The 27,365-nt window shown below is 38.5% G+C and overlaps 2 non-coding genes across 2 annotated transcripts; both read left to right on the top strand.

Moving 5' to 3' along the window:
* Nucleotides 1–20,036: 20,036 nt before the first annotated feature.
* On the top strand, nucleotides 20,037–20,143 carry LOC112082635. Its single transcript, XR_002897301.1, has one exon. It is a non-coding gene; the product is annotated as a small nucleolar RNA R71 (small nucleolar RNA).
* Nucleotides 20,144–26,489: 6,346 nt separating this feature from the next.
* LOC112082475 lies at nucleotides 26,490–26,594 on the top strand. Its single transcript, XR_002897149.1, has one exon. It is a non-coding gene; the product is annotated as a small nucleolar RNA R71 (small nucleolar RNA).
* Nucleotides 26,595–27,365: the final 771 nt, after the last annotated feature.

The following is a 27,365-nucleotide window of genomic DNA, read 5'->3' as shown; positions in this document are numbered from 1 at the left end:
AACTAAATGCAATGCAAATGAGTGGCAAGAGAATATCTAAAGGATGTTTGACTCAAACTAGGGATTCTAAATTCATAGTGGGCGACTTACACTTCTCCAGTTTACCCTAATCAATGGGCTAAGCATCTTCCGATTAGTTTCCGGGCTATTTATCCTTAACTATTTCTAGGATCTGCATGGAACTAGAGTAGGCATATGTTTGGCTAACCAGCTCTCGTCATCTTAACCAACTAATCACTTGAATCTGACAATTAACTCTCGCTCTCATACCAAGAATAAGATAATGCAATTACAACTTAATTTGTATGCTCACATCTTCTCTATAGGTAACTCTCGACTCCTACAGCGACTATGTTCTTCATAAGCTAGATACGGATGATCTGATACAGCACTCTGGTGGCTCTGATCAATCCTAGACTCAGCGATTAGGTCATGAATCTAACCTCATGCAGTATAAACAACTTAGAAGATATGAGATCTAGAATAAGGCTTAGAAATATAGAAATCCTAACCAAACATATATTCCTATCGATGACTCCTCAGAAACTTGACTCAGTGGGACAAATCTACATGATGCAGGAAATGATAAAAGATATGAACAAATGCATAAGATGAAATAGAAAAGCTAATTAGATAAACAGGAGAAAGAACAATGGATCCAGGGAAGAATCCCCTTCTTCATCGCCTAACACTAAGAAAACAAAGTTTGGTGGCTCAGAAACTCATTACTGGAGCACACACCCAATTAGGACTGCTAAGAAATTTATTTATAGGTCATAAGGTCTTCCAGGTCTCATTTGGGTCTTCTCTGCAGAGAAATAACAAAATGGGCTTGATGTTGGGCCTTATGGCTTGGCATAGGTCCACCGGGGGTGAAAGTCTTCCGGGGAAGGTAGAATGCTTGTTTGACGCGGGTGAGAGTCTTCCGGGACTGGTGAGTTTGGTCAACTTGTTCTCCATGTATCTTTTGATTGCACCGTTGGATCTTCCTGATGTAAAGTGCTATGGAAAGCTAGTCGTCTCCTCTTGAAGGTCTCGATTTTAGGCTGGATCAGACGGTGAGAAGGTCTCCATTTTAGGCTGGACTTCTGATGATTTGACTCTGAGCTAATGTTGATTTCTTCCATTTTGCAATCTTTTTCCCTTAGTTTCGTGAAAAGACTCTTGAAACTACAAATATAGAAAAATCATAATAAAAGTTCCTAAAACTAATTAAAACCTTTTCAAAAGCATTTGAAATCAATGGTGAAAATGAGTATAAATACGGTGTTATCAACTCCCCCAGACTGAAACTTTTGTTTGTCCTCAAACAAAACAAGATCCAATCTGGAAAAATATCATCAAAAGAAATCATAGGGAACTCAAAAATATCAGTAACCATACTTCTAGACCTTAATTAGGGACAATGCATCAGATAAAGTCTAGAAAATTCACCAAAATAGAAACATAATTAATTCGTTAACCCGTCATGCGACACACTTAGAACTAACTTCCTGTCAACGAGCTCTTAACAATCATTAAAGGTTTCAGTGGTTCTCATCAATAGAATTTTAAAGAAAGCATTCAAGGCTAGGTATCAAAAGGGCTTTTTAGTGGTGATGTTTGATGTGTTTTTAGGGTCACATTTTTCTGGAGAGACAGGATATTATGCTAAAAAAGAGAGGATGAAGTTGTTGGATGTCCACAGTTTCCAGTCACATTCTTCTTGCTTTAAAATTTCTGATCTCCTTCATTCAGGTTCTCCTCATAACTTTCCCAGACTTGAATTTTTGTCCAGGTTGTGAAATCATAACTCCTTATGTGAATACCTATAGCCTTTGCTCCAATTTTTCGACCATTTAAGACTTTTTAGGCTTTTGTATACTTTCCTTTTTTTTCCCTTTTTTTAATTTTTTTTTCTGAAAGGGGAAACCTGCCTTTTGACTTAGAGTTTTAGGAAACACGAAAATTACCTTTAAGAATGAGCTTTTCGAGGCAACATGAGGCTTGCTAACTTTCTTCCCGAATTTCATTCAGTCCTTCTCTTGAGTGACTGAAAACCATGTTGTTCCTCCATCTCCAGCTTTTTTGCACATATTTGCCAACACAGACTTAAGAGAAAGTGTTTGAGGTTTGAACGTAAAGGTTTGGATTAAGGGTATGATACCAGCTAAAGATGAACTGGCCATCTAGGACAACAAAGAGTGGTAACAATAAGGTAAAGATGTCCTAGATGTATATCATGATGCCTTCCTAAAACCAATGATGAGAAAAATAGATGTCAAAATTATGTTCAAGTAAAATGAGCTAGTATATCCTGTCAGAAAAGATCTCCACGGATAGAAGTCTTCTGGTGGGATTTCCTAGTGTAGGTACTCTAGCTACCACCTAGTATAGTACTAAGCCTTGAAAGAGCTTTTATAAACGGATGGTATAAAAGCAAACAGGTTGGTTATCATCATCGATTTTGTCATTATTCTCTCAAAAACGTATTTGACCTTTGAAAAAACATTTTGAAATACAATAGACTTGAAATGTTTTAAGAAAATCAAAAAATAAATTTTTTTTTTAAAAAATGCAGAATGCAAGGGCTCATGCAAGAAAATGTGGTTAGTAAGGGATGGAATCCTCCCCTGGCTTAAATCACACTGCCCCCAGTGTCAAATAGATCAGGTAAGGATGAGAAATAGAGTATGTATAAAAAAAAGAAACGAAAACTTACTTGGTGTTGGTGATGAATTGTGAGGTTATTGTGGAGGTGATAGGATGTTGAATGATGTATGATGGTTGATGTGAAGTGGTGCTTGATCAAATGGGGGCTGATTTGTATCAAGGTAGAGGTGGAAGTGGTGGAGGGTGGCCAGATTGTGCTTGGCCGCGGCAAAACTCCTCCTGGCCGCGGCTGAGAGCTCCTCGCTGTGGTCTCCTTTTCTTCTCACTTTTTTTTTTTGATGCATACTAAGGCCTGTATAAAATAAAAAATAAAACTTTAATAGGAAAAGAAAATTAAACAAAAATAAATAAGTACCTAGATGGATTGCCTTCCATTAAGCGCTTTGGTTTATAGTCCTTAGCTAGATTTTGCAAAGAAAAAGACTTAGTTCAAATAAGATCTTGTCCTTAGACAAGTCTTTTTAATCTCTCTAGCAGATTCTTAATCACTCCAGAGTTCTGTTGGTTCTAATGCTTGTGCCTTATGCTTTCCTCCTTTGCTCTTAAGTGGTGTAGCTTCATGGAAGATGTCCTTGTTGATATTTGCAAAAGAAACTCTCTGATTGAGCTAATCCATGATGGCTCCAGCAGTTGCTAAGAAAGGCCATCCAAGGATAACTGGACATGAGTAATCTTTGGTCATTTCTATGTAGAGATCGAGAGGTGCTAGGCAATCTCCAATCCTTAGAGGAATGTATCGGGCTATCCCTCTTAGAGTTGCACTTGAATCATCTTCTAAGCTAATCTTTGTCCTGTTACTTGAAATGTGTTTAATGCCAAGTCTCAAAGCAGTAGCCTTGGACATCATGTTATACAAGCTCCAGAATCACAAAGAACATTAAAAATATTTCACATCTAATGTCACAAGAAATAAGAAATTGACTTTTGTCTTGAACCTTGTGCAGGGTTCGAACAGGTCTACCTTCTTGGGCGTATGTGAACAAGTCTTTCATCTCTTGGATAGACTCTTTGCTATCACAGAAGAAGTGGTTGATCATGTAGTCTCTACATGGTTGGGCAAACATAATCTATTTGGGCAGACTCTGAACTACTTGATTGAACTCTTCAAGTTTTTCTTTGCTGATCTTGTTTGTGTAATCACTGGCTTCTTGTGGGTCTTTGAGATGGATCCTGTAGACAGCTGCATCAGGTGATGATCTAGGAAAAGATAGGTACCTGGCTCTTCTGAAATAGGTATGAATGTTCTCTTTGGTCTCCTTGCTTTATCTGAAGAAGACTTAAAGGCATCCTAACTTCCAGACATCATCAAATCCTTTGTAGAGAGGAACAGACTTCACAAAGTTGATGAAATCAATCAGTCTTTCTCTGGATATGGTCTTGGTTATTGGTTCTGAGTTGCTCTATGAGTGATCTCTAGGATTTGCATCTTCAACAAACAGACCATACTCCTCATCTTCTGAGAATTGCTCTTGAAACTCATTCTCACAAGTGTAAACCATTTTGCAAGGTGCATTGTCTTCCTCCTTTTCTTTTGATGCTTGTGCAGTGATTGAGAAGACAGCTTGATCAAACAACCTATATCTGGTTTCAAGGGGTCGGTCTTCGGTTGAACAGGTTTCAGGAAAAGGTTGAGGACTCCCAGTCTGAAAAATCAGGCTCCACCGTAGGTGAAGTGTTCGGAGCCGCAGTGGAAGTGAGCCTGGCCGTGGGTGAAGTGTTCGCAGTCGCGGTCAGCTCCTCTTGGCTCACCATCCTTGTTTCTTCATCCCCTTCTTCTCCATTGTTGTTCTCTTGCTTTCGGTGGTTGTCTAGCACATATTGGGTATCCAAATCATTGGTTCCTGTGTTCAGATTATTCTCCTTATGATCCTTAGAAAGTTTCTCCACTTTCTCTTCTACTTCATCTAGAGCATAGAAAACTCTATCTAAAGTAGCATCAAGCTCTTCAGTCTTGTTTTCAACCTTCGCTACTCCTTGCAACAGCTCCAATATGTAGTCGTAGGTTGGTTCTTGCTTTCATTCAGCTCCTTATCCAGATCATTGATCTTGAAATTTAGGGTTATCAGCTCCCTTTCATCTTGTCGAATGTCATAGTTGTTTTTGCTTTGCTCTGCTTCAACTGAGTTCATCCTCTCATTCAGCACTTCATTGTTCTTGATTCTTTGCTCCTCCAATGTCATCACGTGCTCAGAGAGATCATCAAACCTCTTGTTAAGGTCGATGGTGATGGCATCTATCTTTGCGTGCAGGGCGGCATCAACAGCGGCTTGGGAATCAAGGAACTGACCCAGCCTAGCTTTGAATCGATCAAGTAGGAGACTGAATGCATAATCTGATGAGGCAGAGGGTGAGATGATCGTCGATTCACCAGGGGTGGCAAATAGGGTTCATCTCAGTACACTTGAAACTAGTTCAGGAACCGTGAGTTTCCTGAGTGCTGGTTCGGCTGAGGGATCCCATCCATGTGGTTGGAATCACGCTTGAATGGTAATTAACATGCGCATAGAACATCACACAGGTTGCAAAACCTTCGCTCGAGATTAGGGTTTCTTCTTGGATGATCCATGTCTGAAGAAATCTAAAACTAGGACAAACAGAAGAAAGAATAAGCAGAAAAATAAAAAGTTAGGGTGTTTATAAGTTCGGTTTACATCCTATGGACTTTTGGCAGAAGCTCGACATATATATAGCCTTCAACGGCCAAAAGCTTCTGCGGCTAAGCCTTCCCCGGAAACGGCGCCCAAAACTTTGATGAGTCTCAGGGTCACAAGTCTTTTGCAAGCCTGCTGGTCCACAGTTTTAAATTTATAAAACCCTAATGTCTGAAAGTGCACAGATGTACGTTGCAGGACTTAGGTTGTCAATCCACAGGGAAGATGTCTAATCTGCAAAAAATATCCACTGGGATAGTAAGCAAAGTCATAAACTCATGGGGGTTTTCGGGTTTTTGGTTACGGGAACTAAAACTAATCCTAACCTAATACTTACGGGAAACTAAATGCAATGGAAATGAGTTGCTAGAGAATATCTAAAGGATTTTAGACTCAAACTAGGGATTCTAAACTCATAGTGGGCGACTTAGACTTCTCTGATTTACCCTAATCGATGGGCCAAGCATCTTCCAATTAGTTTCTGGGCGATTTATCCTTATGTATTTCTAGGATATGCAAAGAACTACAATAGGCATATGTATGGCTAACCAAATCTTGTCATCTTAACCAACTAATCATTTAAATCTGACAATTAACTCTCGCTCTCATGCCAGGAATAAGATCATACATTTACAACTGAATTCGTATGCTCACATTTTCTCTATAGGCAGCTTTCGACTCCTATGGCGACTATGTTCTTCTGAAGCTAGGTACAGATGATCTAATACAACACTCTCGTGGCTCTGATCGATCCTGGGCTCAGAGATTATGTCATGAATCTAACCTCATGCCGTGTAAAAAACTTAGAAGGGATGAGATCTAGAATATGGCTTAGAAGTGGTACATATTTTTAGGATTTAGGAGATTGCATTAGGTCCAAGAGAGTTTTGCATGGTTTGGAGTGTTAAACAGGTGCTTATGGGGCCTATTTGGAGTGGAGAATGTGAACAAGATGAAGAAATGGACTTGAAATGATCAAAAATGGTGAAAAAGGTATTATGGAGCTTCTCGACAAAAGACTGTACTGATGGTTGGAGATTCTCGGATAAAATCCATACTGCGGGTAGGATTCTCGGCCTAAACACGTACTGGTAGCTTAAGCTTCTCGGCCAAAACTCTCGGGTGCAGATACATCACAGAAATTGCATTACCGAAAGATCTTTCCGGCCGATTTAGCTTCAGGGGTCTGCAGCAAAGATCAAGATAATTGAGTCTTAATTCCAGAACAGTTAGAATCAAGGCATTTGGAGATCTGAGCCGAAAGATATGTCCACCTGAAGACGAACATGTCTCGCACTCATTCCGAAGAAACCCGATACGCCTCAAAGACATCGTTACTGGGAAGCCTTCCCCTCCGATTTGGTTTACGGGGTCTTCATAGACGTTTTCTAGCACTGAGTCTAGTTTCTAAACCTTTTAGAATCATGAGATTTGGAGTCGTGAGCTAGGAGATATTGCAACTTGAAGGAAGACATGTCTAGAAGCCGATTTGGACCCGTGCAATGCACTTCAAAGATCAGCCCTCCGGGAACCCTTCCATTCCCGTATGCACTTTCCCTCTTCATCAACATTCTAGACAATTGAGCTGCCTTTCCACTGGGGTTTGAATCAAGCTATTTGGCCAGTATTCCATGAGTTATGCTGCCTCAAACGAGGAATGGTCCGAGAAAATGAGAAATGATGTGACTTGGGTGTGCGACTTGGTAAACTCGCACCCATGAATGTTCATACTCTGGGAGCAAGCTACGACTCTAAAGATGCGTGTAAGGAGACTCTGAGCAGTATAGAGACTTCTAGAATCAAATTTGGCTAAGTCCAAAAGGCTGTGCGACTTGAGTGTGCGAATTGGGCATGAAGTGAAACCATGTAGCACATGTGTTTGCAAATGAGACCGACATGGGCGTACGACTTGGGCAAGGACGTGAACATCTCGCACATAAGGCACAAGATCTAGCTGAACCGGATCAGTACCCAGTTTGTCCTGGGCTGACCCGGTCCAAGACCCTTAGTATAAATAGTTTTTTGGGAGAAAAACCCTAGATACTTTTCATTCTCTCTTTGTTTTCTTTTCCCCTTTAGTCAAAAATGAGTTTGTTAAGAGATATCTGAAGGATTTAATCAATTTAAAGCTGTTTCTTATCATCTCATCTTCTTATCTTTGCTTCTAATCATGATTAACATCACCTCTTGCAAGAGATTAGGTGTGTAATCATGATTAGTGCGTAGTCTTCTTTTAAGCTTCTAGGTATGTAGATTAGAGTGCTTAGATGTTTTATTTATGATTTTTAGGCTCTAGATTCTCATTTCCTTTCCTTAGTTAGCTACTCTTAATGCTAAATCTCTCATTATAAGCTTGATCTAGAACTTAGGCATTTCTTCACCCACAAGGTGTTTGATGAAATGCCTGAATAAGCTAAACTAAGGGTTTATGCCTTTTTCATCATGAGAGTTATAGTTAAATGCATAAATGACAAATTATAACTGTTTTTTAATGCTCATTGATTCATATTTCACAAATGGGAATTTGGTTTGAAAGTAGATTAGTGTAGAGATTAATGCCTTCATGAGAGGATTAATCTACATTAGAGTTCTAAGTTGATTGGAATTTGAGATCATGTGATGCTTGCTTTATCTTTCTGTATAAAATTCAGTCTTTCTTAGATCTTATTTTGATGCACAAAGAGGCTTTTTGGTCATGTTAGACTTGGAACCTTATGCTTGTTAATTGCTTATTCACTAATGAGAATTAGTCTTGATTAAGTAATTTGCAAAGGGATTTATGTCATGGGAATGAATTAATCTGCTTTGGAAGTCTAGAGTAAAGAATTACAAGTGTTGCATTGTTTTCGTAGCATAATGAATCAACATTTAAAGCACCCTGATCAATGATCACATCTAGAGGTTTAGCTTTCTCTTTGTTTTGAATTTGAGTCTTTTCTTGTGTCTTGCTTGTTTAGTTCTTAAGTATTGCTTGTTTCTTGTTTGTTTTATGTTTTTAGATCACTTAATCACCAACCTGTTTCTTTAGACTTGGATTAAGATAGTTCCATATAGTCTTGGTGTCTAGAATCTCTCCATTTGGATTGACCCTCAAGTGCTACAACACAAGAGGTTAATTGACCTTAGTAGGCTAAAAACCTACTATCAGAAATCTAGAAATCCTTATCAAACATATATTCCTATCGATGACTCCTCAGAAACTTGACTGTCTGGGACAAGTCTACATGATGCAGGAAATTATAAAAGATATGAAAGAATGCATAAGATGAAATAGAAAAGCTAATTAGATAAGCAGGAGAAAGAACAATATATCCAAGGAAGAATCTCCTTCTCTATCGCCTAACCCTAAGAAAACAAAGTTTGGTGGATAAAAAACTCATTACAGGAGCACACACCCAATTAGGACTGCTAAAAAAATTATTTATAGGTCCTAAGGTATTCCAGGTCTCATTTGGGGCTTCTCTGCAGAGAAATAACAAAATGGGCTTGATGTTGGCCTTGTGGCTTGGCATGGGTCCACCGCGGGTGAGAGTCCTACAGGGCAGATAAAATACTTGTTTCCCGTGGGTGAGGATCTTCTGGGACTGCTGAATTTGATCAACTTGCTCTTCATGTATCTTTTGATCGCACCGTTGGATTGTCCTGATGTAAAGTGCTATGGAAAGCTGGTTGTCTCCTCTTGAATGTATCCAAATTTTAGCTTGATCAAACGGTGAGATGGTCTCCATTTGAGGCTGTACTTCTGATGGTTTGACTCTGAGCTAAAAATATAGATTAATTACATTTTGTCATCTTTTTCCGTAAGTTTCCTGAAAAGAGCCTTGGAACTACAAACATAGAGAAATCATAATAAAAGTGAAATCATAATAAAAGTTTTTAAAACTAAATAAAACTTTTGAAAAAGCATTTGAAATCAATAGTGAAAATGAGTACAAATACGGTGTTATCAAATAACTTCTTAAAGAACCGTTGTGAACATATAACTAGCCATTTGTGATACCATACTTAAGAATGTTTTTGTTTTTCGACTTGCAACAAAATGATAACAATTTTGCAACAGATTTCTTGAGGTTCATTGCAATTCCGTTGCTAATGGCTGATTCCAAAAAAAAGAATGTTCTATCCTCTTACTCAAATAAGCACTACCCAAGTTATGCATGGTATATTGCACAATGTAAATTTCTTACCTTCAGTGAAAGAGAATTCCAAAAAATCACCATTCATTTTGAAAATATGTAGAAGTATAACATTCATCTTAAGCATGAGTTAAGATATTACACAATTATTAAGCATGCGTCATATAATTATAAGCCATTTGGACTTACCATAGATTTCTTAATCAAATATTAGCAAAGAAAACATTTAAGATGAAAGAAAACAAGAATAATATATTAAGGAATCGTTGTTAACATATGCTTAGATATTTTTGGTATCATACTTAAGAAATTTGTATTTTTTCAGCTTGCAACAAAATGAAAATGATTTTGCAACGGATTTCTTGGTTTTCCAACAAATTTCTTGGTTTTGCAAAAAAAAATCAAGTTTCATTCCTCTTGCTTAATGTACTATCCTAATTGTGCATGGTATATTGCACTCTATAAATTTAGTTTCTTCAGTGAAACACCACAAAAATCATCATTCATGTGAAAAATCTGTAAAAGTGTAACATTCTTCATAAGGATAAGTTAAGGTAAATACATTCTAATCCTCTTATATGATCATATGCGATATTTTTGATATACCATAGATTTTCTAATAAACTATTAGCAAAAAAACATCAACGATGACGGAAAACAAGAATAACATATTAAGAAATCGTTGTTAACATATGCTTAGACATTTGTGGTATCATAATTCAAAAATTTGATGTTTGCGGCCTGCAACGGAATGGCACCAGATTTATTGGTTTTACAACAAATTTCTTGGTTTTGCAGAGAATTCTTTGAGGTTCATTGTAATTCTGTTGCTAATCGCTCATTTCGAAAAAACGAAGGCTCAATCTTCTTACTCAAATAAGTACTACCCAAGTTCTGCATGGTATATTGCACGATGTAAATTTCATACCTTTTAGTGAAAGTAAATACCACAAAATCATCAGTCATGTTAAAAATATGTAGAAGTCTAACATTCGTCTTAAAGATGAGTTAAGATGAATACACCCTTACTCTCTCATACAATCAAATAGCCATATTTTTGACATACTATAGATTTTCTAATTAAATATTAGCCAAGAAAAAAATAAAGATGGCAAAAAACAAGAATAACATATTAAGGAATCGTTGTTAACATATACTTAGGCATTTTTGGTATCATACTTGAGAACTTTGTAGTTTTGCAGCTTGCAACAAAATGTCAACGAAATCGTTGTTAACATATACATGGGGATTTTTGGTATCATACTTAAGAACTTTGTAGTTTTGCAGCTTGCAACAAAATGTCAACGATTTTGCAACGGATTTCTTGGTTTTCCAACAGATTTCTTGGTTTTGTAATGGATTTCTTGAAGTTCATTGCAATACGTTGCTAAATGGCTTGTTAAAAAAACCAAATTTCAATCCGCTTACTTAATGTACCACCCAAGTTGTGTAAGGTATATTGCACAATATAAATTTAATATCTTCAATGAAAGAAAACACCACAACAATCATCAATCATGTGAAAAATGTGTTTAAGTGTAACGGATTTCTGGGTTTTGCATTGGATTTCTTGAAGCTCATTACTATTCGTTGCTAAATGCTTCATTAAAAAATAACCAAGTTTCAATCCTCTTTTCTAATGTATTACCAAAGTTGTGCATGGTGTATTGCACAATATAAATTTAGTACATTCAGTGAAAGAAAACACCACAACAATCATCATTCAAGTGAAAATTCTGTAATAGTGTAACATTCTTCATAAGGATAAGTTAAGATAAATACATACTAACTCTCTTATATGATTATAAGCCATATTTTTGATATACCATAGATTTCTAATCAAGTATTAGCAAAAAAAAAAAACATTAAAGATGATGGAAAACAAGAATAATATATTAAGGAATCGTTGTTAACATATGCTTAGACATTTTTGGTATCATACTTAAAAATTTTGATGTTTTGCGGCTTGCAACGGTACGCAACAGATTTCTTAAGGTTCATTGCAATTCTATTGCTAATCGCTCGTTCCAAAAAAACAAAGGCTCATTCCTCTTACTCAAATAAGTACTACCCATGTTATGCATGGTATATTGCACAATGTAATTTCATACCTTCAGTGAAAGAAAACACCACAAAATTACCATTCATATTAAAAATATGTAGAAGTGTAACATTCATCTTAAGGATGAGTTAAGATGAATACACACTTACTCTCTCATATAATCATAAGCCATAGTTTTGACATACTATAGATTTCTAATCAAATATTAGCAAAGAAAACATTAAGATGACGGAAAATTAGAATAACTTTATAAAAAACTGTTGTTAACATATACTTAGCCCTTTGTGGTATCATAATCAAGAAATTTGTAGTTTTGCAGCTTGCAACATAATGGCAACAATTTTGCAGCAGATTTCTTGGTTTTGCAACGGATTTCTTGAAGTTCATTGCAATTCGTTGCTAAATGGCTCGTTAAAAAAAAAAACCCAAGTTACAATCCTCTTACTTAATGTACTACCCAATTTTGCATGCTATATTTCATAATATAAATTTAATACATTCAGTGAAAGAAAATACCACAGCAATCATCATTCATGTGAAAAATGTGTTACATTCTTCATAAGGATAAGTTAAACTAAATACATACTAACTCTCTTTTATGATCATAAGCCGTATTTTTGATATATGATAACACCGGATTTTGACCATTTTTATGGATCACTTTAATATCTTTTGCAGGTGTTTTTACTCTATTTTCAAAGGTTTTCCAAAGATTTATATGTTTTCGGATTTTAAAAGACTTTTCAGGTAATTTGGGAGAAAGACGTGCACATTGGAATAAAAAAGACTCTTTTGGATAAATTCAGACGATCAGAACTCTCATGGAGAGACAAAGTTCTCACCGTCTGATCACCCTAGAAATTGGAAACTTAACAGAAGACTCAACTAGCTTTCAAATGCACTTGGTTTGGAGATATTTCAACAGTTGGATCTCAAGATATTCCATTTGCCCCGGAGACATTTGAAGACGGCCGGCAAGCCATGCGACCGCGGCCAGCAAGCCACGCGACCGCGGCCAGCAGCCCATCCACCGCGGACAGGGCCACTTGTCATTTAGGTAGTTTGTATATATCACCATTCATACTTTTACAGAAACCCTTTTTCCAGCTGTTTTATGCGAATTTTAGAGAGGATTCTTCAACTCTGAGTTCATCAATAGAGAAGCTTTCTTTCAACTCTTTTCTTTACTGTTTTGATTGCTTTCATTAAAACCAATGATGATGTCGACCTCAGCCATGGCTGAGTAGATCCCGAGTTGGGCATAGGGTTCGTGAAAGGGGCTCTCATAATCGATTAAAACATCTAGGTTTTCAGATCTGGGATGTTAACTATGTTCTCTGTTTATTCTTATCTTTAATGCATGTATGCTTGATTGATCACCTCATATATGATCTAGATAGTTAGTGTTGCAAAATTTTTCATTAAGTATCCGACCTAGAATGAAACAGGCGATTTTTCAATAGGAGTGGAAACCTACCTACGGCAAATTCGTGAGTACTGACAAGTCCTGTGCAGCTCTTGCGTTTTCTCCCTTCCAGGGCCAGAGTGGAAACCTACTGGTCATGGTTGCGAGAGACAGTTGGTTATGATCACGACGGTGACGTTGTCATACCGCCGTACTCTAGCTCTAGAACCCTAATATTTTGATATTTGTCAATCTCAATCTAAAATCCCTAGTTTTGAAACCGATTATGATCCCTGTAGAATTCCCGAAAGTCCAGCGTTTTTAATCACTGTTTACAAACCAATCAATTTTTACTTGCTTTCTTAGATCTGCATTTTTATTTGCTTTAGTTCGATTTTCTGCTTGTTTCATTTTGCTTTCATTTGATTTCCTACTTGATTTTTAGGATAGATTCATTTGCTTTCTTTAGTTTTAGTTTAATCCGTGACAAACACCAAACCCTCTTAAAACCAATTTAGTCTAGACATAAACTTAGAAAGCGTGGAAAATAACTAGGCACACAAATCCCTGTGGATTTGATCCCTAAGTACTACAACTGATTAGCTATGCTTTTGCGGCTCTTATTTGTTTTTATTAAGGGTAACACTTGTTCCCTCACCTTGTAGCACATCAAGATACCATAGATTTGCTAATCAAATATTAGCCAAAAAAACATTAAAGATGAAGAAAAACAAGAATAACATATTAAGGAATCATTGTTAACATATGCTTAGATATTTGTGGTATCATACTTAAAAAGTTGATGTTTTGCGGCTTGCAACGGAATGGCAACGGTTTTGCAATAGAATTCTTGAGGTTCATTGCAAATTTGTTGCTATGATATGTTCATAATTTGCATCATTTAGGTTGTATATTTCATTTCAAATCATATCTTATTTCATGCATTTTAGGTCTTTAGGGGTTGTTTTAGGACTTAGGAGTTGCATTAGGTCCCAATGAGTCTTTGCATGTTTGGAGTGTTTATCAGGTGCATTTGGAGCTATTTGGAGTTGAAGAGGTGGATCCAGGAAGAGGAATGGCGATCAGGGTTTGAAAGATGGTGAAAATGGGTTTTTGGAGGTTCTCGGCGATTCTCACGTACCGCGGGAAAATTTTATCGGCGATTTTCATGTACCGCGAGTGAGATCTCTCGGCCAAAAACACGCACCAGAGTCTCTCGGCCAAAAATCCCGAGTGCAGATACATTTCCGAAATCGCCTGTCCGGGGAACCTTCCGGTCCGATTCAGCTGTCGGGTGCTTCATCAAAGTTGGAGACGATTAGATCATGGTTCCAGAGCAGGTGGAATCACAGGATTCGGAGGAGTGAACAGAGAGTTAAGCTTGTCGGAAGGCACGCCTGTCTCGCTGCCGTTTTGGACCGACCCGATGAGCTCCGAAGAATGCGAAGGACGATGCACTTCCAGACCGATTCAGTTTACAAAGCCTCATCAAGATCCGAGATATTTGAGTCCTCTTTCCAGAACGTCTGAGATCATTCAATTCGGAGCTATGAGCAGGAAGATAGCGTTTCCGGAATGGACGCATGTCTAGAAGCCTCTTTTTGATCGTGTAAATGCACTGCGAAGATGAGCCCTCCAGGAAACCTTCCACTTCCCAAGCGCAGAAGGTTCCTTCACCAAAGTTGACGATATCTGGGTCTTCTATCCTTTGAAACTGGAATCACGCAATTCGAACCAGTATCCTGGAAGTTACGATTCCCTAAATGTGAAGTGGTCCAAGGAGCCCTTAATGCTGCGAGATTGATAATCCTTATTAAGGCCTTAAAATTATGTTAAGGGAAGGATGGCACGGTGGAATGCCACGGTCCACATCTGACCGTGGCACTTGATTGTAGTTCTTCGGGGTTTGACACGGTCTCCACACCAGGGTCTACACTTGACCGTGGTAAGATAACACTTGGCCGCGGCAGGATCTCACTTGCATTCGGTAATTGCCACGAGGTAACGCCACGGTCTACACTTGACCGTGGCAAGACAGCACTTGTGATCCTTCAGACATTAGGCATTTGACACGGCCACGCAGCACGACCTTGAACTTGACCGTGTCAACTTGATGCAATTCTTCGGCATTTGACACGGCCACGCAGCACGACCTTGAACCTGACCGTGGCAACTTGATGCAATTCTTGGGCATTTGACATGACCATGCATCACGGCCAGAGGGAACCCGTGACACCAAGATTCATCCAAGAACAAGAGACACAGGACTTGACACGGTCACTTGCCACGGCTTGACCAAAAATTGCTAGACCGTGGCAAACTCCTTCTTTACCCACCAAAGCCGGGTCAGTATCCGGTTTGTTCCGGGCTGACCAGGTTCGTCCAAGACCACTATAAATACTTTTTAGACCTAATTTGGAGAGAATATTATCTTATCTTTAGACTCCTTTTCCTTTTTGGTGAAAGAACCATTGGCTAATACTTTTTTTTTAAGTTTAATATCGATTTGAAGAGTGTTTTCCATCTTGTTCTATCATTTCTGATCATCAAATCACACTTCTAATCATGATTAACAACACATCTTGCAAAGGATCTAGTGTGTTGATCATGATTAGTGAGTAATCTCCATATTAAGGTCTTAGATATGTAGATTAGGGTGCTTAAGTGGTAGATTAGTGAGCTTAGGGGTTAGATCATGCATATTCCATTCTCTACAACCTGTTCTTAATGCTAGATCCATACAAATCATATGTGGTCTAGATTCTGGGCATTTCATGCACCAAAAGTGTTTGATGAAATGCCTGAACCATGGTTGTTAGAGGTTTAAGTGTTATTCATCATGGGAATGATTGTCTATATGCTTAAATGACAGATTAAACTGATTCGTAATGGTTGTTAATTCATGTTTTACTAATGATGATTAGGTTAAAAACTGTTTTGGCATAGAAGTTGATACCTTCATGAGAGGATTAACTTAATTAATGATGTTTAAGTTGAATGGTTTGCTTGATCATATGGTTCATTAGCTCATTAATTTATCACTGAAGGCACCCTAATCCACTATCATGTCTAAGACCTTTCTCATCATCATACATACATTCTCATCACTTGTCATTACTTAGTTCTTGTTTGATCACTTCTTTAGTCATTAATCTTGTTTAAGTTTTTAGTTGTCATTAATCAATCAAAACCTCACTTGTTTACTTGAATTGAGAAACCGATCACATAGCTTAGTGTCTATCACCACATTCTTGGATTGACAACCTCTTTTGTGCTACTTTGACAAGGGGATTGATAACCCTGAGACCCATAAAGTCTTGTCTATCATGCTAATCGCTCATTCAAAAAAAAAAACGAAGACTCAATCCTCATATTCAAATAAGTACTACCCATATTATGCAAGGTATATTGCAAAATACAAATTTTATACCTTCAGTAAAACAAAATACCACAAAATCACAATTCATGTTAAAAATATGTATAAGTGTAACATTCATCTTAAGGATGAGTTATGATGAATACACACTTACTCTCTCATATAATCATAAGCAATATTTTTTATATATCATTGATTTCTAATCCAATATAAGCAAAGAAAACATTAAAAATAACATAAAACAAGAATAAATTCTTAAAGAACCATTGTGAACCTATAATTAGCCATTTGTGATATCGTACTTAAGAAATTTGTAGTTTTGCGACTTGAAACAAAATGGCAACAATTTTGAAACGGATTTCTTGGTTTTGCAACGGATCTCTTGAGGTTCATTGCAATATTGTTGCTAATGGCTCATTCCATAAAAATAATAAAGGCTCAATCCTCTTACTCAAATAAGTACTACCAAAGTTATGCATAGTATATTGCACAATATAAATTTCATACCTTCAGTGAAAGAAACACCAAAAAAATCACCATTCATGTTAAAAATATGTAAAAGTGAAACATTCATCTTAAGGATGAGTTAAGATGAATACACACTTACTCTCTCAAGTGTTGTAGCACTTGAGGGTCAGTCTAAATGGAGAGATTCTAGACACCAAGACTATGATGAATCTATCTTAATCCAAGTCTAATAAGCAGATGTTTTGGTAACCAAGATTATCTAAAAAAATATAACAAAACAAAATACTAGAAATTACTAAGAACAAAGCAAACAAGTGAAACAAAGCAAAGATTCAAATTCAAATAATGACAAAGCTAAACCTCTAAATGTGATCATTGATCAGGGTGTTTTCTATGCTAATCTATGATGCTAAGCAAACAATGTAACACTTGCTACTCTTTAGTCTAGACTTCTAAAGCATATTAATTCATTCCCATGACAGAAATCCCTTTGATGACTACCTAATCAAGACTAATCCCCATTAGTGAATAAGCAATCAACAAGCATAAGGTTCCAAGTCTAATATGACCACACAGCCTCTTTACATCATAATAAGAGCTAAGATAGACTGAATCTTATACAGAAAGACATAGCAAGCAATCAAATGATCTCTAAATCCAATTAACTTAGAACTCAAAGCTAGACTAATCTTTTCCCAATGTATTAATTTCTATACTAATCCACTTTCAAACCTAATTTCCATTAGTGAAATATGAATCAGTAAGCATTGATAAACAGTTCTAAAATGTCATTTATGCATATAACAAACATTCACATGGCATTAATGCATAAACATAAATAGTTAGCTCATTCAGACATTTCATAAAACACCTTTTGTGTGCAGAAATACCTAAGATCTAGACCAGAGTGATTATCAAAGATCTAGCATTAGGAGCAGCTACCTAAGGAAAGGAAATGAGAATCTAGAACCAAAACATCTAAGCCCCCTAATCTACACACCTAGAAGCTTAAAATAAGACTACTCAAAATGAGAATCTAGAACCAAAACATCTAAGCACCCTAATCTACACACCTAGAAGCTTAAAAGAAGACTACTCACTAACTATGCTTAACACACCTAATCTTTTGTAATGCCTTTTGGTGGCCATTTCTTGAAACCACTAAGCATAAATACATTTTGAGACCTGAGACACTCAACAAACCCATCAAAACATTCGAAAAACACAAATGAAAAGATTAAAGGAACTTGTATATAAGGATAAGCTTGGGGTGTCTCCCAAGAGCACTTTGTTTTAAGTCACTAAGTTTGAATTTTCATACCTTTTTCTAAATGAGGGACAAGAGGAGCATTGATGCTCCGTGTCTTGTCCATGAACTCAAGTGTGATGGCCTTGTTCATCAGCTCTTGAACACCAGATGACCTGTTGTCTATGAACTCTTGTGTGAGGATTGCCCTGACCTTAGCAAAAGGTTTTGATCCTCCATTGCTTTGGACCTTGTACTCCACAGCTCCACCATCAAACTTCCATGGAGTGAGAGTTAAGACTTGAGAAGATGACCCAAGAGTGAATGGTTTGGTGCTTGTTGGGCTCTTGTCCTGGGACCCTGAACCATTGCCTTTGTTGCTGCTGATCTCTTTCTCACTTGGTGTAGGAGATAGAGATTCTAAGCAAGCTTTATCATCACTAAAGAAATCCCCTTCAAACTCAAGATCAGGTATTAGTAGGGATTGTTTTTTCTTCTCAACAGATGCAAGGGTTTGAGCTTCTTTTATAGTTCCAATACTCCCCCACATACTTCATCCCATAGGCTTTGAACTCATCAACATCTTCATATATAACTCCACAAAACTCCAGCAAGAGGAGGCTTAAGAGGATAAGAGACTTCATCATCTACCTTAGTAAGCACCACTGTTTAAGTATCAAAGTCCATCCTTGCTCCTATGGTGTTCAGAAAAGGAGTTCCATGCAAGACAGGAAGCTCTTTGGTCTTCTTCATCTTCATTACCACAAAGTCAGTTGGAACTATGCATTCACCAATCTTCAGTGGGTAATCTTCAAGGATTCCATATGGCTTCTTTGAGGATGAATCTCCAAAGGTAATTGAGATGGGGTGATGCTTTAGAGTCTTGATCCCTAGTCTCTCCACCATGTCTTAAGACATTGCACTGATGCTTCATCCAGAATCGCATAAAGCATTATCCACTTTCAAGTTTCCAAGAGAGCAAGAGATGGAGAAATTTCCTGGATTACCTAGCTTGGGAATACATTTGGGTTTCACCCTTGTTGGACCAGTCCTAGAGACTCCATCAGCAGTCCTTGCTTGAACTATTCTCTGATATTTTCCTTCAGCCATCTCAGAATCATTGTTTTTCATATCAAAACAAGCTGTCTCCCCACCTTCTTTCTTAATGTCCACATTGAGATCAAAGAACAGAAACTCAAACTCCTCTATGATGGCGTCCTTGTCATCTTTTGTTAGGCGTTTTGCACTGGATTCATTTCCATGCAAAAGATTTTCAATTTCTTGGACAGCAACATGATTCTCATGATTTGAGAGGATTGCATTGCAGTATTCTCTTGGATTTGCAACTGATTTTCCTGGTAAAGATCCTTGAGCTGGAGAAGTAGAGTGGCCCTTGTTGTTCTCTAGAGCAATGTTGCAACTGAGTAATAAGATCAGAATAAGAGCAATCCACCTTGTTCTAGATCTCTACCATTTTCTTGCTGAATTCGATGGCACCACTTGCTTGACCTTGGAGGATTTGCTGGAGCAGGTTCTTCATTTCTTGATCCTGATTTCCTGAGTTCTGTTGGAGACTTTGTTGTTGGGGAGGGACAAAGCCTTGTTTGTTAATGTTTTGAGGGTAAGAGTTTAGGTGGGGTGATTCTTGTAGTAGTTAAAACCCTTTTGGTAATTTTGTTGGCCACCTACAAAGTTCACCTCACCTGTGGTGTCTTCCCCTTGAAAATTTTCCTGAAACACATGATTCACATCTCTGACAAGGTTGACTGACTGATCAGAAGCTAAGAGAAGTTTGTCTAACTTCTCAATGAGAGACTTCATGTCTTTCCTTGTCTTTTCCTCTTCAGCACTCACATCTCTTCTTGAATTTCTATCAAAGTCTGACCCATAAAGCTCATCACTCTGGGCTAGATTCTCCTCAAGGGTCATTTCTTCAGTACCTCTCTGGCCATGAAATTACCATTTAAAGCTGTATCCAAGAGGAGTATGACCTTTGGTAAAGTACTTCAGTATAAGGTACATAGAAGTTTTGAATCTGAAAATCCATGGTGAGGGCATTGCATGGTATACCCTCTAAATCTTTCACAAGCCTCACAAAAGGATTCATGGTTCTTCTGGATGAAACTTGAGATCTCCTTTCTTAACCTTGCTGTTCTTGATGAAGAGAAAGACTTGGTTAGAAATGCACTTTTTCATTGCTCCCATGTTGTGACTGATCCTTGAGGTAGAGACTTTTCCCATTGATGAGCTTTGTCTCCTAGAGAAAAATAAAATAGCCTCAACTTGAAGCTGTCCTCACTCACTCCATTCATCTTAGTTATATAACAAACTGTGTCAAGGTTGTCAATGTGATCAATGGGTCTTCTAATGCTAAGCCATGGAATCTGTTTGATTGCACCATATTGATCAAGCCAGACTTGATCTCAAAATCGTTTTCAAGAGTTGGAGCTTGAATCCCATGTCTCTGACCCTGTGCATTGGCCTCATCACCAGCTCCTACAACTGTTCTTGTACGTGGTGGTGGAGGCTCTAGCTGATCCTGGTGGTTTCCATGACCATCATGATCATTTGATCCATACCCATTCTCTCAATGTGCACAGCTCTTTCTTTTTCTCTTCTTGCTTGGCTTCTGGTTTCCATGCACCTACAAGAAAGACAAAACTTGCAAGGAGATCAGTAAAACAAAATAAAAATGACTTTATCTCAAGAAGATCCAAAGTCCTAATATTAGAATAAACTCTCCAATTGGCAACGGCACCAAACTGATAACAGGATTTTAGCCTACTAAGGTCAATTAACCTCTTGTATTGTATCACTTGAGGATCAATCCAAATGGAGAGATTTTAGACACCAGGACTATGACGATCTATCTTAATCCAAGTCTAATAAGCAGATGTTTTGGTAACCAAGATTATCTAAAAGCATATAACGAAACAAGACACTAGCAATTACTAAGAAAAAAGCAAACAAGTGAAACAAAGCAAAGATTCAAATTCAAATAATGACAAAGCTAAACCTCTAGTTGTGATCATTGTTAATCTATGATGCTAAGCAAACAATACAACACTTGCTACTCTTTACTCTAGACTTCCAAAGCAGATTAATTCATTCCCATGACAGAAATCCCTTTGATAACTACCTAATCAAGACAAATTTCCATTAGTGAAAAAGAAATAAACAAGCATAAGGTTCCAAGTCTAATATGACCAGACAGCCTCTTTGCATCAGAATAAGAGCTAAGATAGACTGAACCTTATATAGAAAGACATAGCAAGCAATCACATGATCTCTAAATCCAATTAACTTAGAACTCAAAGCTAGACTAATCCTATCCCAAGGTATTAATTGCTATACTAATCCACTTTCAAACCTAATTCCCATTAGTGAAATATGAATCAGTAAGCATTGATTAACAGTTCTAAAATGTCATTTATGCATATAACAAACATTCCCATGGCATTAATGCATAAACATAAATAGTTAGTTCATTCAGACATTTCATAAAACAACTTTTGTGTGGAGAAATACCTAAGATCTAGACCAGAGTGATTATCAAAGATCTTGCATTAGGAGCAGCTACCTAAGAGAAAGGAAATGAGAATCTAGAACCAAAACATCTAAGCACCCTAATCTACACACTTAGAAGCTTAAAAGAAGACTACTCACTAACTATGCTTAACACACCTAATCTTTTGCAAGAGATGATGTTAAACATGATTAGAAGTAAAGATAAGAAGATGAAATGATAAGAAACAGCTGTGAATGATTGAAAACGAGGTATCTCTTAACAAAGAACAAATTTTTTCACAAAAGAGGCAAAGGAATATAAGGGGAACTAAAGATATCTAGGGTTTTTACCCAAGAAAGTATTTATAGAAAGTGAACCGAACCGGGTCAACCGGGACAAATCGGGTACTGAACCGGTGTTGTTGGGTTGCTGGAGTTAGACTTCGGTGTCTTGAAGAACACCCATACCGATGCAACACACTGACGGGTCACAAATCTGGGTTGAAGCTTGATGAACTTTTCAAGAACATGATGAACTTTGGCTTTGATTTGGCTAAGGCATTTGAATCCGTGGAGCAAGCTGTTTGTGAGCTGGGTTGTCATGACAAAGGACCTTGGGGTCATGCATGCCGAGAGGTTAGGCCGAGGGCTTGTGCATTTCATTCGCAAGACATGCCTCGGTGTGGAATAGGCCGAGGGGTCATGGTAAGGCTTTGGCAAAAACTTTTGCAAATGCACCTCGGCTTATCGAGGCCGAGGGGTCATGTTAAGGAGGGCCTTGGGGGAGTGTATGCTGAGGGGTTATGCCGAGGCCAGCTGTAACACTTAGGAAAATTCAAGATCAAACCCCATAGATGCTCTCAGCCTTATACTTAGTCGTTTGGAGACTAGTATTCTGAAAAAAACATGCCTCGGTGTTGTGTGACCAAGGTGTCGGACCAAGGGAATGGCCAAAAGTTTCGGAAATGTGCCTCAGTGTCAAGATATACCGAGGGGTTACACCGAGGCACAAGAAAACACTTTGTATCTAGCAAGCTCTTTTGAACCTGGAATGATACGCTTGTCTTCTATTCTCAGTAACTCTCAACTCAGTAATCCAAATGAACCAAGACCAAGTCCACAGGATATGACTCAACCAGCGCAAACTTTGGTTAAGAACCCAACTCCATCTGAGCTCGGCAAGGCTTTCCGCTTAGCCGATCTTTAAGGTGCATTGCATTGGTCCGGATTGGCTCCTAGACGTGTGCTTCTTCTGCTTGCATTATCTCCCAGCTCACAGCTCCAAATCTCCTGACTCTAAATGTTCTGGAAACTAGATTCAATGCTCTCAAACTTTCATGAAGACACCGGAGACTGGAGAGGACCGAAATGCTTTCCGGTAACAACATCTTTGAGGCATATCGGCGACTAAGAACTTTTAGTCGAGAGACATGTATTGCAGTACACGTTTTGGCCGGCTCACGTACCGTTGTACAAGATTTTAGCTGATAAAACTTATTTCCAGCGGCAGAAAGTTTTTGCCGACGCTGCTCGATCTGGTACATGATTTAAGCCGAGAGAAGCTAAAAAACCTTCCCGCAGTAAGCAAAATAGCCGATAAGCTCCAAAACCCCATTTTCATCATTTTTTCTTCTTCTTTCACCATTTCTTCACCTGGTTTCACCTTTTCCCCTCCAAATGACTTCCAAAGTACCTATTTGACACTCCAAACATGCAAAATTCACTTGGACCTAATGCAAACTCCTAAATCCTAAAATAATGCCTAAGTGCTCAGATATCTAACCAAAATGCACACATGGGACTATGAATTGGGACTAAAAATTCATACTAAATGAGTCATTTTATGAATATATCAATCATAGGTCATATTTTTGACATACTATAGATTTTCTAATCAAATATTAACAAAAAAAAAAACATTAAAGATTTTGCTATAGAACCATAAGGCATTCTCCTATACGCATAGGTGCCATATGGACAGGTAAATGTTGTTTTATCTTGGTCTCTTGGGTCTATGGGAATCTGAAAGAACCCAAAGTATCCGTCAAGAAAACAATAGTAGGGATGATTAGCTAACCTTTCTAACATTTGATCAATGAATGGTAAGGGAAAATGGTGTTTTCTTGAAGCTGCATTTAACTTTTTATTGTCTATGCACATGCGATGACCTGTAACAATCCTAGTAGGTATTAGCTCATCCCTATTGTTTTTTACCATGGTAATACCACCCATTTTAAGCACCACATGGACAGGAGAAACTCATCTTGAGTCAGAGATTTGGTAAATAATCCCTGCCTCAAGCAGTTTGAGTATCTCCTTCTTAACCACCTCTTTCAGCTTGGGGTTAAGTCTCCTTTGGTTCTCAATAGAGGACATATACTGGTCTTCTAGGTGTATTCTGTGGGTGCGTACACTAGGAGAGATTCCTCTAATATCAGCTAAAGAATAGCCTATAGCTCTCCTAAACTTCCTTAGTTCATTAAACAAGGCATTCTCTTCATGAGCTAGCAAGCTATCATTTATGATCATAGGGTAAGATGAGTTAGAGCCAAGAAATGTATATCTGAGCCCTGTTGGTATAGGTTTGAGCTCAACAGGGGGTGCTTTGGTCTCATCCCAATCCTCCATGAAGTTCCTTTGATCAGCTTCTGGTCCAGTGCTGTTGCCTTCTAGCCTTTTTTCAGGCCCTATTTCTATTTGAAGACCCACTTTTTCTTTGTCTTTTGAACCTACACCGGGTTCCACATTGAGGTGATGCACCCCAGTGCTAGTTCTTTTCCTCTTGTTTCACAAAAAACATCCAACACTGGGCTTGAAACAGCCGATGTCCCGCCCGGTACTGATCCTTCTGCCAATTCTATACTGAGTTGTGCACCTGGAAGATGCTGCTCGGTGTTAAAAAAAGTCTAGGCTCCTTTGATCTTCAAGCATGTAAACCGGGTAAGTTTTTTCCGATGTTGATATCGGTGTAATTCTCTCCTGGTGCAAATGTCCAACATCAAGGTTCTTCTTGCCGGTGCTGAGCTTTGTGCAAATCTCATTCGGACCTGTGGCTGTAGAAACAGCTGACCCCGGGTAAGAAATGGCCGATGTGCTCCTCGGTGTTAGCTCTTCCTTCCTTAGGTGATCATCTACACTTCCACATCAAGATGACGCACCCCGGTGTTGACAATCTCTTGACACTGGCGTTTTTGAACTCCCAAGACCTTCTTCTAGACCCTTGTAGCTTAACTCCATGAAAGAAACACTGCTTCCCTCTGGCTTGTGTGAATCCAGAAGCTTCATAAACCCCAAGGTCTCATATTCTAGATAACCATACTCACCATGTTCCTTTGTTAAAGCTATTTGGAGAGGGTCCTCAAGGTTCAACTCCTCCAAAAGCTCATCAGAAAGCTTCTCCATAATGTCCATGTAGAAGACCTGTCCACTAATTGTTGGCTTCCTCATCATTTCTTTGATGTCAAACTTCAAAACCTCTTGTCCAATATTTAGCTCAATCATACAATCCCTAACATCTATAATGGCACCAGCTGTGGCCAGAAAAGGTCTTCCTAGAATGATTGGATCAACTGGTTCCTCATCCATCTTCAGCACTATGAAATCACAAAGACATCCATCAAACATTAGATGACCAATGGAACATGGTAAAGTGAAACTTCCTAGGTCTGAAAGTTTTCTAGGAATAGACTTTCTTTGGATGATGGCACTAACCTTATGGCGTAAGACAACCATACCTTGAAGCTCCTTTGATATATTCATGATTGCATCTTTTAAAAACTTCCAGAGTTGAGGGATCATAAGGAAAGCTTCAATGATAGGAACTGTACAGTTTGTCTCCTTTAGTTGCTTCTCAAAAACAGCTCTTGCCTTCTCCAATATCTGCTTCTTAAACCTCCCTGGAAATGGAAGTATAGGTTGGTATGGTGGTGGTGGAACATAGGGTTTCTCAGGCACCATCTCTTGTTCCACCTCTTTGCCTATGTCACTCTTGACAACCTCCTCATCTTGCTCACTCCTTTGAGCTGCTTCCCACCAACTTGCTCATTGTCCTCAGTGAGCACTAGCTTAGGTTCTCTATCTGGTAACTCTTTTCCACTTCTAAGAGTGATGGCATTGCAATACTCTTTTGGGTGAGGCTCAGGTTTACCAGGTAAAGTGCCTTGTTGTCTTAAGGAAGAGGCTTGATTCTTCCTTAACTCCTTGATCTCTTGTTGCATAACTTCATACTTAGAACCCAAATCAGAGAAATTACTTTCAACCCTTTGTTGACCTTGTAGAAGCTGCTGTAACACTCCACACAAATCAGAACCCATCCGCTGTTGCTGAACCGGCTGTGGCTGACTCAGCTGCTGTTGTCCAAACCCTGGTGGATACTTGTGATGCTGCGGCTTGCTGTTGAAGCTATTATCCTGAATCTGCGGCTGCTGCTGACCATACCCTTGTGGCTGCTGTACAAACTGCTGCTTAGGCCGATAAATCCCTTAGAGTTGGTTTTTGGGAACAAAACTCTTTGATCTTGTTGAGGAGGGTAGACTTGATCTTGAGGGTTTGCTACATTGGTGCTTCTATAGGACAGGTTCTGGTTGGTGATTGAAGTTCCTTTGAAACCTGTTCTGATTCCCAATATAGTTTAACTCCTATTGTGTAAGACCTTCTTCATTGACATTGTCAAAGCTTGGAGACTGATAATCAAATTACCCCACAAAGTGTAGTGGCTTCTGAGTAGCCACTAAGACTTTATTAAGTTTACTCTGCAGCTCCCTAATGTCTTTCTCCATTCTTTGTTCTTTACTTGAGCCCTCATTTCTGTTTTCTCTATCAAAATCCAGCCCATAAGTATCATTACTCATGGCTAGATTTTCTACCAGCTCCATAGCAGCATTTATATCTTTATCCAAAAAGTTCCCATTAGAAGTTGTGTCCAACTGATTTCTTATCTTTGGAAGGGCTCCTCTATACAAGGTACTCAAGAGTGAAGCCTCAGAAAAACCATGATGGGGACATTGGTTTGTGTAGCTTCTAAACTTCCTATGCTTCCCCAAAGCTTTCATTGTTGTGCTGGGTAAAGCTTGAGATTTCGTTCCTCAGCTTGGCTGTCCTTGAGGTGGAGAAAAACTTAGATAAGAAGGCTAGTTTAGACTGCTCCCAAGTTTGAATTGATCCCCTTGGTAATTTCTTCTCTCACTGATGAGCTTTATCTCCCATGCTGAAAGAGAAAAACCTTAGCTTGAAGCTGTTTACTGAAACTCCATTGATCTTGGTGAGATAACATACCCTATCAAACTGATCCAAGTGCTCTAATGGATCCTCATAGGTAGGCCATGGAACTTTGAGTTCTGAACCACGTTAAGCAATGATGCGTTAACCTCAAAGTTATTGTTTTGGACTGGAGGAGCCTGAATGCCTGTCCTGTATTGGTGTGCATTGGCTCGGTCATTCTCTTCCATAAACACTGGAGATGGCTTTTGACGCCTTGAATGTTGTGGCTGTTGATGGTTATGAGCTTGCTCCTCATTCCTAGCCGCTTGTTGCTGATTCACTTGGGCTTGGCGTTCATTCCTGTGTGCCATGTTCTGGTTAACAAATGCTTGCTGTTCATTCCTCTCAGCTTGGGCTTGATTTACTTGAGCCTGGTGCTCAGCTTGTTCAACATGCTGTTCCATACCCAACTGCTGAAGATGATCTTCTCCTTCTTGATGAGCAGCTCTTTCCCTTTCTCTTCTGCCTCTTCTATCCAGCAAGTGGATGTTGTCAATAAAGGGTTCAGCTGCTTCACAACTCCTGCTTCTGTTCTCTGTGTATGTGACATAAACCTGAAACCTCAAAGCCAGAACTAGAGAGTCTTATCAGTAAAACAAAAGA

The sequence above is a fragment of the Eutrema salsugineum genome, unplaced genomic scaffold (assembly GCF_000478725.1).
Source record: "Eutrema salsugineum unplaced genomic scaffold, Eutsalg1_0 scaffold_1, whole genome shotgun sequence".
In the NCBI taxonomy this organism is placed as follows: Eukaryota; Viridiplantae; Streptophyta; class Magnoliopsida; order Brassicales; family Brassicaceae; genus Eutrema; species Eutrema salsugineum.
The sequence above is the reverse complement of the archived record's forward strand: the minus strand, read 5'-3'. Positions and strand labels throughout refer to the sequence as shown.